The 11710-nt window shown below is 52.4% G+C and overlaps 1 pseudogene; it reads left to right on the forward strand.

The window, feature by feature from the left end:
* Positions 1 to 10588: 10588 nt before the first annotated feature.
* Positions 10589 to 11467, forward strand: LOC128050351 (zinc finger CCHC domain-containing protein 9-like; annotated as a pseudogene).
* The last annotated feature ends 243 nt before the right edge of the window (positions 11468 to 11710 follow it).

Here is an 11710-nt window from a genome sequence, read left to right on the forward strand (position 1 = left end):
ACACGGCTAGATCTGGGACCTGGTCCCTGGCCCTCTGCTGGTTGGCTCTGCTTTCCCCACTTGGGCTTCCTTTACCAGAAGGCCCTTGGCAGCCTTACGTTTACCTCCTGTCCCTCCTTTTCCCAAGCAGAAGGCAGAGTCTTTGCTCCAACAGTTCAAATTCCTGTCTCAGGAATTGTCTGGTGGCCCACCCCAGTGAAGTGCCTACGCATGGATCTGTTCCTAAGGCTGGGGGTGGCATGCCCTGAGTCTCTCTCTCCGTTGCTCAGTTGTGCCCGACTCTTTGCGACCCCATGGACAGAAAATCCCCATCCATGGGATTTTCTAGGCAAGAGTACCAGAGTGGGTTGCCATTTCCTTCTTCAGGGAATCTTCCCGACCCAGGTGTCAAACCCAGATCTCCCACATTGAAGACAGACGCTTTACCGTCTGAGCCACCAGGGATGCCCTGAGTGGCTGCACCCGAATCACACACCCATCCCAAAGCACTGTAGGGAAAGCTAGTTCCTACCCCAAGTAGCCACTGGGGCCACATGCCCTTAATACCACAGGCAAGAAAGAAAGGACAGAATGGTCTCTGTTGCCATAAGGAGAAATAGATGCTGAGTAGGCAGAAGCCACAGAGGCCCGTGACCCTTGGCCGCTGCAGCAGAGGCCAGGTCTTGGTGTGGACAAGAAGGAATCCAGGTGCTTCCTCTCACTTTCCATGCCCTAGCCTCACTTAGTCCTGGAACCACTGTAGCCTGGCCAGAGGGACTTTGCAGACCCTCACCTGAGGGCCTCTGCTGGGGCTGCTTGGACTGAGAGGAGGCTAGAAATGGAGCCAGTTAACAGGCTGCTTCCCGAGAGGAGCTGTCTCTCTAAGGAGACTCCCGTTGCTCTGTGGCTGTTGCTAAGTAGCTCCTGTTGTCCCGTGGCCTTTAGGCTAGCATCCCCCTCCCCGCCCCTCTGCCAGCCACTTTCTCTCGCCGAGTCTCACCCCCACATCTCAGTCACCCCCATGCTGTCAAAGTGGTCATCCCTGGAAGCCCCCGCTCTGTGTAGCCCCCACCTCCAGGACCAGAGGGGGCCAGGAGGGTGCTCAGATGGGCCTGGCCTGGACAGCTAACACTGCCAACACGCTGATGTTTTCAGAGTGTCTTTGTGGCAGAGTCTTTCTGAAGTGTTAGTCCCAGAAGTGTCCGTCCCCTGACCAGCAGGGCCCATCTGCACAAGCAGTGATTCCTCCCCGCCTTATCCCGGTGAGTCTTGGAGGTGTGACATGTGGTGCCTGGGCTGGCCTGGCAGCCCACACAGCCCAGTCTTTGTTGTCTTTGTTGTCCCGTGTCTTTGTTGTCCCAAAGACACAACTGACAGCCGCTTGGGCCAAGACAAAAGTAGCACTCAGCACGGCTGGACCATTCAGTGCCCTGCCAGGCCCTCCGTGGCCTGGAGCCCACGTGGAACATGTACCTAGGCGAGGGCATGGCCTGTGTGGCCTCTGCCTCAGGGGCCACCTGCTGCTGGAGGTTGTGGCCAGCTGAGGTCCCTGTGCGTCTCGGGCATGTCAAGGAAGCAGCTTGGTTCACCTGAGACTCCGAGACTGGAGGACCTATAATCCACCTCAGCGCCAGCCGCTGTCTTCAGGGGCCAGCAATGCTAAGGACTAACCATAATACATTTATTCTCTCTTGAGTCACTCCAGCAGTGCTGAGCACTGACCGCCTTAACATTATTCACTCTTCAGTCACCGACATGTGTCAGCATGCTTATTTGAACACATTTTCAAAAGCACATGGCCAGCACATTAGACCCATGAGTTCATAGATACTATCAGTAAGAGTGATACTAATTTTAAAATGTGAATGGACACGAAGAACACGACTAAGTGAATAGCTGTGCAGAGAGTCGTCAGGCGTGGAAATGTGAAAATGATCCTGGAATGTGTCATTCAAAAAACACTGGAGTGAAGGGTGTCATGTCCTGAAGGCCCTGAGCCTGGTTCTTGGAGGGATGCAGGGGGCTGCACAGAGCAGGTGTGCACAGGGGAGCCTCACCCTTGTCACCCTTCTGATACCTGGCATATAGGTGTCCCCAGCCCTGCGAAGACTTCTCCTGGTGGCTGCCCTCACTTCTTCACACTCCTCCGTGGCGATTCCTTGCACTGAAACATGTGGCCCAGGGCCCAGAGTGGAGGAGGTGGCATGAGCTGGGTTCTGGGTGACACACTGTGTCCTGGCCTGGCTCCCCCAGCTCCCCACACTGCAGTGCACAAGTCACTCAACCAGGGTCGCCTCATAGGAAACAGGGAGGATGAGAGCAGCGGCGTGGTTGGACACAGAGGTTTGAGGGAAAAGGTAACCGTATCTGGGCTGTGAGTTTGTGTGGCACGAGGCAGCTGATTCACACCAGTGTCTTCCTGTCCACAAGTGAGGTGGTGCACTGTGTCCACTTTATTAGGAAGCTCTGAGGTGGGTGGGCCTTGCCTGAGGGCTCTCGGATGGGTGGCAGTTGGAGGGTCCCCATTTCTGGGACTCCTCTAGGTGGAGGATTTGTCTGGTTGGGCCTCAGAACCACCTGGGCTGTCCAAAGCTGGCGTGAGACCTCAGCATCTGCATTTTCCAGGAATGCAGCTCCAATTGATGACCAGCCTTCCCCAGATGCTGAGGGCAGGGACAGATGTCCAGTGCTCACATCTGATCAGGATGACCCTACCCCTAGGGTGTGGTGTTGGAGAAGACTCTTGAGAGTTCTTGGACTACAAGGAGATCCAACCAGTCCAGCCTAAAGGAAATCAGTCCTGAATATTCACTAGAAGGATTGATGCTGAAGCTGAAGCTCCAACACTTTTGCCATGTGATGTGAAGAACTGACTCATTTGAAAAGACCCTGATGCTGGGAAAGATTGAAGGCAGGAGGAGAAGGGGATGACAGAGGATGAGATGGTTGGATGGCATCACTGACTCAATGGACATGAGTTTGAGCAAGCTCCAAGAGTTGGTGATAGACAGGGAAGCCTGGTGTGCAGCAGTCCATGGGGTCTCAAAGAGTTGGACACAACTGAGCAACTGAACTGAACTGAACCCCCAGTGTAAGAGGTTTCATCTTTAGAGGCAGAGGCTCACTGGCTTTTGCAAAGGTGGCCATGCCCAAGTGCTGTCTTTACACAGGACTCAAGTTCTAACACCACTGCCTCCCTAACTGTCTTTTAGGACAGTGGCTGGGGAGGCCCTGCTCTGCATGGACCCCTAGCGTTGGCCATGTGCACTGGGCCAGCCTCAACTGCCTGTGATCTCAGTAGCCCCCCATCCGGTCTGGGCCTTTCCCACACAAGCTGCCTGGGTCACTGCATGGAGAACCTCTCAAGTCAGAATCCAACCTGGCTGTGGGCTACCCCAGACCATTTCAGAAGTCAATAAAAGCCCAATATTAGTTTGAATCCATGGAAGGGGTGGGGGCTATCTTGTCCCCCACCAAGTCCAATTAGGTGACCTAGCACAGGTCAGGCCCTCTCTCTGAGCCTCAGTTTCCCCTTCTGTGACAACCATAAGACCCCTTTCGTGTCCCCCTGCAGGTGACAATCAAACTGCTTTTCAGCAGTCCTAGAGGGAACGAGATTCACAGTCACATTTGTGCACACGCTACACGTGCTGGCCGTGGGTGAGGGCCCCCCAAGTTCAGAGGCTGCAGTGCAGGCCAGGACTGACCCGGAATGCCCTGCAGAGCCACCGGTTTGGGCCTCAGATACACTCACACATCCTCCCGGCTTCTCTGACAAGAGCCTTTTCTCTGTACTCAAGGTTCCTGAGAGAAGCCAGAGAAAAACAGTATGTTTCTTTGTTTTATTATAACACGGATGACTTCATTCTTCCCAGAAAAGACAACAACGAATTTGTTAAAGTTCAGCTGTGAGAGCTTCCTCTTATAGCAGGAATGAGGGGTATTTTAAAAGCAGCTTCTTGCTTCCTGGAGCTATTTGCAGCTGAGTGGCCCTGCTTGCTCCAGTGCTGCCATCCATCGGGTGGCGGGGGGCGGGTAGTGGGGGTGCTGCTGCGCTCTCTCCTTGTCATTCAACTGCCCAATGCTCTGGGACCATCCCATGGGTTTTAATTACTTCCTTCAGATTTCCAAATTCAGGGAGAAATGAAATTATTTCTCTGTCCATTAAGATGTTTCCTGCCTTTCACCTGGAACCACCATCTTCCAGAAATTTGCCAAAATGAGCAACACAAAGAGAAAGAGGAGGATCACCCGCTGAGTGACCTCTGGGCCTTTTAGAAAACGTGGAGTTGTTCCTTAGGCCACATACATGTGAATCTACCAGAAGGGTGATATTGTGGCTATCAAGGGAATGGGTACTGTTCAAGAAGGAATGCCCCACAAAGGTTGCCATGGCAAAAGTGGGCGAGTCTGCAGTGTCACCCAGCATGCTGTTGGCATCATTGTAAGCAAACAAGTCAAGGCAAGATTCTTGCCAAGAGAATTAATGTGCGTATTGAGCATATTAAGGACTCTAAGAGCCAAGATAGCTTCCTGAAATGTGCGAAGAAAAATGATCAGAAATAGAACGAAGTCAAAGAAAAAGGGACTTGGGTTCAGCTGAAGTGCTGGCCTGCTCCACCCAAAGAAGCACACTGAGGACCAATGGACAGGAGCCTGAACTCCTGGAGCTGATTCCTGCGAATCCATGGCACGATGGGTGTAAAAATAAAGACCTAGACCTTACGAATGTTTCTCTTGATTGAGTAGAGGTGTTGTGTCCCTTCCCCAAGGAAATGCTTAGGACACATTTTAATTGTGTCCAAATTCAGTGCTGCTGCTACTGCTGCTAAGTCGCTTCAGTTACGTCCGACTCTGTGCGACCCCATAGATGGCAGCCCATCAGGCTCCCCCGTCCCTGGGATTCTCCAGGCAAAAACAGTGGAGTGGGTTGCCATTTCCTTCTCCAGTGCATGAAAATGAAAAGTCAAAGTGAAATCACTCAGTCGTGTCCAACTCTTCGCGATCCCATGGACTGCAGCCTACCAGGCTCCTCCATCCATGGGATTTTCCAGGCAAGAGGACTGGAATGGGGTGCCACTGCCTTCTCTGCCAAATTCAGTGGGTGATGCGTTTTTAAATGTAGTGTTTTTTCTTCCTAAAAGATGTAAGATAGCTTGCTGTTCAAGCTAATAAACTACTATATATATATATATATATCTTTCCAGACCCCTGACAGACGTCTCTAGCTAGGAGCAAACGTCCTAGGGAGCAATGTCTGTGTGACCCCCAGGGAGATGCAGTCAGTGCGAGGGTCTGGTGTCTGGTCTCCCAGAACACTGGGTCCCCTGAGGCACCCGAACCCCAGTGCCCACAGAGGGCTGAATCAGGCCAGCCAGATGATGGGGACAGCAGGCTGGTGGCCTCCCTGGGTAGAGGGACAAGTGCCAAGAAAGAATGGAGGCTTGATGTGGCTGGCTCTTCTGAGCTCTTCAGTAAAGGCAGAAATGCTGATTCTCGTGAAAACCCTTGTGTAAACAAGGTCAGCAGATCCACCGTTTACAGGGGCAGGACACCTGACCCCTGCTTGTCAACCTCTTGATTTACCTGGAGTGACCATCGTGGATGCGTTTGGCAGCTGCCCGCCTGGATCAGTATGAGGGACACAAGTGGTGAACCGCACCCTCCCTGGCCACGAATAAGTAGGTGAGAGAGCCACACAGGGACCACAGGCTTTGCCCAAGGACAGATTGCCCAGAGGACTGTGTGAATGGCATGGGAGCCCAGAAAGGGAGCTGTGGCCTTTAGCAGGGCCGAGGGGATTGAGTCAGGCTCCCTGGAGGAAAGGACAGCAGGCTGAACTTCGGCCTCTGCCATCCAGGAAGAGAGTACAGCCGCGCAAAGGCCTGGAGGCAGGGAGGGTCCGGAGGGGCGGGACGGGATGCTGGTGGGCAGGTGGGAGGGCCATAGGGCAAGAGGCCACACGTGTGGGGAGATCCAGGTGGGCTCCAGCTCCCGGGGGCAGCCTGGCAGGGATTCTGGAGAAGGGAGAATGTGGACCCAGTTCTTTTCAGGCTGGGGCAGGAAGCCCCTGGCTGGGCTTGACGGAAGGGTCTGAGGGGAGTCAGTGGGCAGCAGCACCTGTGAATTGTGCACACCCCAGACTGTCCGAACTGCTGGGGATCCCTACACCTCCATGCCCCCACTTCCTCAACTACCTCGTCATTCCTGGGCCCTGATAAGACAGCTTAAGGTGCACTTGGCCAGCTCAGAGAGGCCTGAGCTCAGAGAAAGGCCAGATAACCCAAGCAGCACTGGAAGGCTAGGCAGCTGGGGCAGTTCTTGCCTGAAGGAGGCAGAGAAGCAAGCTGGTTCAACCTCCTGGCCAGGAGCCTGAGTACATCTCGTCACAGAGTGGGCAGCACCATGCCCATAGAGCAGGGACTCTACTTCTGACCCCAGTAGATCCATCAAGGGGGGCTATTATGAGCCCACTTTATAGAGGCAGAAACTGAGACTCAGACAGGTGAGGAGGCTGTTCCACACCAGGCAATGAGGAAGATCCCCTCCCTGCTCCATGTAGCCCACAGAGCTCATCCCCAAGCCTCCCAGGCTTGCCTCCCCAGATACTGAAACAAATCCCAGAAGCCACAGGGATAAAAAAAATAAAGCCTTTATTTTTGCCGACTGTTTCTTGTCTTTGAAAATGCCTGAGAGGCGTTTGTGAAGAGGTGTGGGTGACTCATGCAGAACGTGGAGATGCCATTAACTATTTTTGCCTCAGACTCCAAAGACAGATGGGCAGCATCCCTGAGGGTATGCAGGCAGTGGGGGCTGACCCTCAGCAGGGAGGCAGGGCAGTGGTTGCCATGCACAGTGGCCTAGGCAGTCCCGATGTTATCAGTGTTGATGAAAGCAAATCCGTCAGCCCAGAAGGCTGGCTCTGGGTTTGCTGGGGTGTTGTCATCGCCAGGGTTATGCGGGGTCCCAAGGCCACAGGAGGTGGGGACCGTGGTCCTTGTTGATGTCCCCTTCCTCCCAGTCTGCAGTGTCTGAACATGAGGCCCCTCCTGCCCTGCCACCTCCAGGTGAGCAGGCCCCAGGCCTGGGACCCCCAAAACACTCACACCTTCCAGATTCACCTAAGGCCTGCCTGCAGGGCTCAGCTTGGAAGCTGAAAGTCCCAGGCTCTGTCATCACGTTCGAGACTCAGGCCTGATGAGGAGGAGACCACAAAACCTAAACTGAGAGTGGTTTCCTCCTCTGTTGCCAATGGGGTCCTCCCTCCCTAAGGAGGTTCTGGCGGTGGGGATCCTGCTCCTGGGCTGGAGGAGGGCCCCAGGATGTCTGGAATGGGGAGCCACGGCCTGGGTCTCACCATGTAGCCCCTGAACCTGGAATCAGGGCCGTGGCTTCCGACTTGGTCTGTCTCCAACTCTCTGGGGCTCAGATGGCCCAGATGGTAAAAAATCTGCCTGCAATGTGGGAGACCTGGGTTCCATCCCTAGGTTTGGAAGATGCCCTGGAGGAGGGCCTGGCAACCCACTCCAGTGTTCTTGCCTGGAGAATCCCATGGACAGAGGAGCCTGGGGGGCTACAGTCCTTGGGGGTCACAGAGAGTCGGACACAGCTGAGCAACTAAGCACCAATTCTCTGGGACTCAGGGGCCCCGATTTGGAACAGCTCTATAGTGCTTACAAGAGCCCCTGCCCTCCAGGCTCCCACAGGGCAGGGCCCACAGAAGGGTCGTCCTGACCCCAGCCACTCCCTAGAGAGAGACACACACACGTCGCAGCCTGCGGTGAGGAGGGGCCGAGAGCAGGGGGCCGCCTCAGGGCCGCTCCCGCAGCTCCCACCACGCTCACGACTCAGGCCTGAGGAGGAGGAGGACAGGAGAGGGACGTGAGCGGCCCCCGGCTGAAGCGCAGACAGTGGCTCGGCTGAGGCCTGCGCGAGCGCCGTCAGGAGGCTCAGCGGGAGAAAAACCTGGGGCCGGCCGACTCTGGTCGGTCACAGGAGGGTGGGGAGCCTCCCGCGGGGCCCAGGCGGGGGCCTGGGCGGGACAGGCCGGGCTGGGCCTCTCAGCTGGCGGGCGGGGGCTGGGGGAAGACTCAGCTGAAGAACAGCTAGCGCTTTCATTCCTGCGTCCTCGATTCACGCATCTCAGTGACAAATGTGTTTTTCACACAGTCTTGAGGTTCATTGTCTGTGGTAAAGAAGACTTCTGTTTCCCCTCACAGAATGAGCCACTCTCCTCCCTGGCAGCTGTCGCCTGGCTGGCTAGCCCCACGGAGCTGTGCGGTCACCACTGGCAGCCTTGGCCACTGGCCAGGCGCCCCTGAGCACTTTCTCTGCCCTCCTCTGTCTGCTGTTGCACCAGTCACCTCCTCGTGCCTGTCGTTTGTTCATTCATTCATTCCTGTATTTAGCCCTTCAGCAAGTGCTAGGTGAGCCCTGTTCCAGATGTTAGTGGTACAGCCTTGAGTAGGGCTGGCAGAGCCACACCCTCAAGAACTCATGGTCACATGAGGGGGAACAGGGGCCAAACAAGTAAAGAAGAGACACAATAACTTCATGCCACAGGAATACGAAATGAGGAGGAAGTGGCGACCAACTTCAGTATTCTTCCCTGAAAAATACCAAGGACAGAGGAGCCTGGTGGGCTACAGTCCATGCGGTCTCAAAGAGTCGGACACGACTGAGTGACTAAGCACAGCACCAGTGTGGAGAATGACTGGGCAGTGAACACCATGTGAACCTGTGGTCAGAGATGGCTTTGATGGGGATAAGAGGGAAGCAGCCAGGTGAAGGCCTGGGGGAAGGGTGTTCCCAGTGGGGGCAGCACAGAGCCCTGAGGTGGGAATAAGTGTAGTGTAGGCAAGGAAAGGATTTGGGGCGAGGCTGGAGAGGTTGGCCTGGAGCCCAGTTGGGGGGACTTCACGGTCCATGAGAAGGACTTTAGAGGAGGCCCAGCCACTCCATGGGATGTAACCAGTGATGGTTCTGATCAAGTTCCAGCGCTGCGCTGGGCACGGACACTCACAGCCTCTCCATGCTTATGTGGGCTTGTCATCTGCACTGTGTATGGGGGGAAACTCGGGCTCAGGGAGGAGCCCACATACCCAGCTGCCAACAGCTTCTCCTGTCTCAGCCTACCAGCCCGTCCCAAGTCTGTCTCTATAACCCCAGCTGCTCAGAAGACCCTTTCTTTACTCAGCTCCTCTTGTGGCCACCTCCAAATGCCTTGGACCTAGCCCCCTATCTACTGCATTTCTGAAGGCTGCTTCTAGAAGGTGACACTGCAGCTGGATCTTCCAAACGAACAGAAGGGTCTTCTGAAATGGAAGAAACAACTGCAAACTTGACTCAGTGGTGGGAGTGTGGATACACATGTGGGGCACAGCAGGCAGGCAGGCATTACTGGAGTAGTCTTGCTTACTATTTCTTTTAATAAAAACTCATTTATTAAAATGAAAATATTCTGTAATGAAATTTTACATTTCTATCAGAATCACCATTGTCACTTCCCACAACTTGAAAGTTTCCATGTAATGAAAACATGGAATGTTAATGTAATAAAAACAAACATTATTGATTTTTTAAAAGAATAAAACTACAAAACGATAAACACCAACATTTGGGTTATAGGATCATGTAAGTATACTCCATTCTGTCTCTCCCACTGACTGCAGCTTAAAATCAAACAGGATGCATGGAGTAGCTACTTTGAAAACTAAGTAATAACAGGCAGATTGGAGAAGAAGATCATAATTTGAAGTACCGCCTAATTGTCAGTGAGCTTACCATTTTTCCTCCACTGGTGTTCCCTGCCTAAACTCAGGGCAGCCTGAAAACTAAAAGGGACATCAACAGTGACACAAAGAGCTTTGGGAGACATCTGCTGATTCTGGCTCAAGGAGCAAGTGAGCGGTCTCTTAGAGCAGGAAACTACATTTAAAAACATCTTGCCTGTGCTCTTTTTATGCTCCAGCTCACAAGCGATTCCACAACAGCGTTTCATGGACCCTGCAAGAACCTAAAACTCCGAGGAAGGGGAGCCTTTCTGTCTGAACAGATGCGTTATTGCCCAACTGAAGGCAGGATGAACTTGGCACTTTGCTTTCTCTTTTGTCCTCCCTCCGTTTAGCCCTAGGTTCAGGCATAGTCATGGGAAGTGCATAGCAGAACTGGGTAAGTTGGGTAAGCAAAGCCCTAGCTCTCTGGCTTGAAGACCAGAAAAGGGAGCTCCAGGACAATGGAAAATTCTAGAGGAGGTCAGGAAAGCTACCTCATAAAGTTTTTTAATTAACTCCTGGGCTAATCCCCAAGCTGCACAGGTTGGGATCTGACCCTAAAGAGTACATCATAGGTTTTGAACTTCCAGATGTTCAAGCTGGATTTAGAAAAGGCAGAGGAGCCAGAGATCAAATTCCCAACATCCGTTGGATCATAGAAAAAGCAAGAGAGTTCCAGAAAAACATCTGCTTTGTTGACTATGCAAAAGCCTTTGACTATGTGGATCACAACAAACTGTGGAAAATTCTTAAAGAGATGAGAATATCAGGCCACTTTACCTGCCTCCCAAGAAATCTGTATGCAGGTCAAGAAGCAACAACAGTTAGAACTGGACATGGAGCCGCCACCGCCGCAGGGGCCAGGTAACTCTGCTGCTCTGGAGGATTCTTGTGTGATTGGTAAACCTCTGATGAAGCCCTGACCAGATGGGCATGAGCTATTACCACACAGAACAAAAGACCCTTCCCTACAACATTATGGGAGAACATGAAGAAGGGGTCCTTTGAGGGACAAAGCCAAAACCTTTCAAAGAGTAAACAACTTGAAGCCAATAGGCTGCGCCTTAAAAATGATGCACCCCAAGCAAAACACAAAAAGAATAGAAAGAAAAAGGAGTATTTAAATGAAGATGCGAATGGATTAATGGAATATCCAAGACAAAACTCACATTCAGTTCACAATGGTGAGATGATAGCAACAGTCAGGAAGCAAGGGGAAAAATTGTAGTTGCCTTAAAGGATGACAGTTGCTGGGAAGGAAGACGATCAAAAAGACAAGCAGCCAAGAAAAATGCAGTGGTATGTTTCCGTTGTAGACAGCTGGCCATGGAATTGCAGATTGCCCTGCTGCCCCTGAGAATCAAGAAATGGGCCCTGGAATACGTTACCGGTGTGGATCCACAAGGGCAGGGTTAAAGTAGACCCGGCTCTTGGTGAACTTCCCTTTGCAAAATGTTTTGTTTGTGGGGAAATGGGACATCTGTCCAGATCTTGTCCTGATAATCCCAAAGGACTCTATGCTGATGGTGGTGGCTGCAGACTATTAGGCTCTGTGGAACATTTGAAGAAAGATTGTCCTAAAAGTCAGAACTCAGATCAAATGGTCACAGTTGGTCACTGGGGCAAAAGGAATGAGTGCAGACGATGAAGAAATTTTGGATGTGCCTAAACCACAGAAACCCAAAACAAACATACCTAAAGTTGTTAATTTTTGATGATTAGTACTATTGGTTGTTCAACATTCTGAACTGGGCCTGCTTCACAAGTTAGAGCTGGACTGTCGCTTGGAGGCCTGTATTGTATATATCAGTATAATTCAGGTATGGGTATGGCCAAACCAGTTCCTGAGTTCAGTCCATCAAAGAGCATTTTACCAGTGTTTGGAGGAAAGCACTGAAAAAAGTATAAGATGTTTAAAATGGATTTTCTAAAAGAATATATTTTTGAGCAATAGAACT

Source organism: Budorcas taxicolor, chromosome 7 (assembly GCF_023091745.1).
Source record: "Budorcas taxicolor isolate Tak-1 chromosome 7, Takin1.1, whole genome shotgun sequence".
NCBI classification, from domain to species: Eukaryota; Metazoa; Chordata; class Mammalia; order Artiodactyla; family Bovidae; genus Budorcas; species Budorcas taxicolor.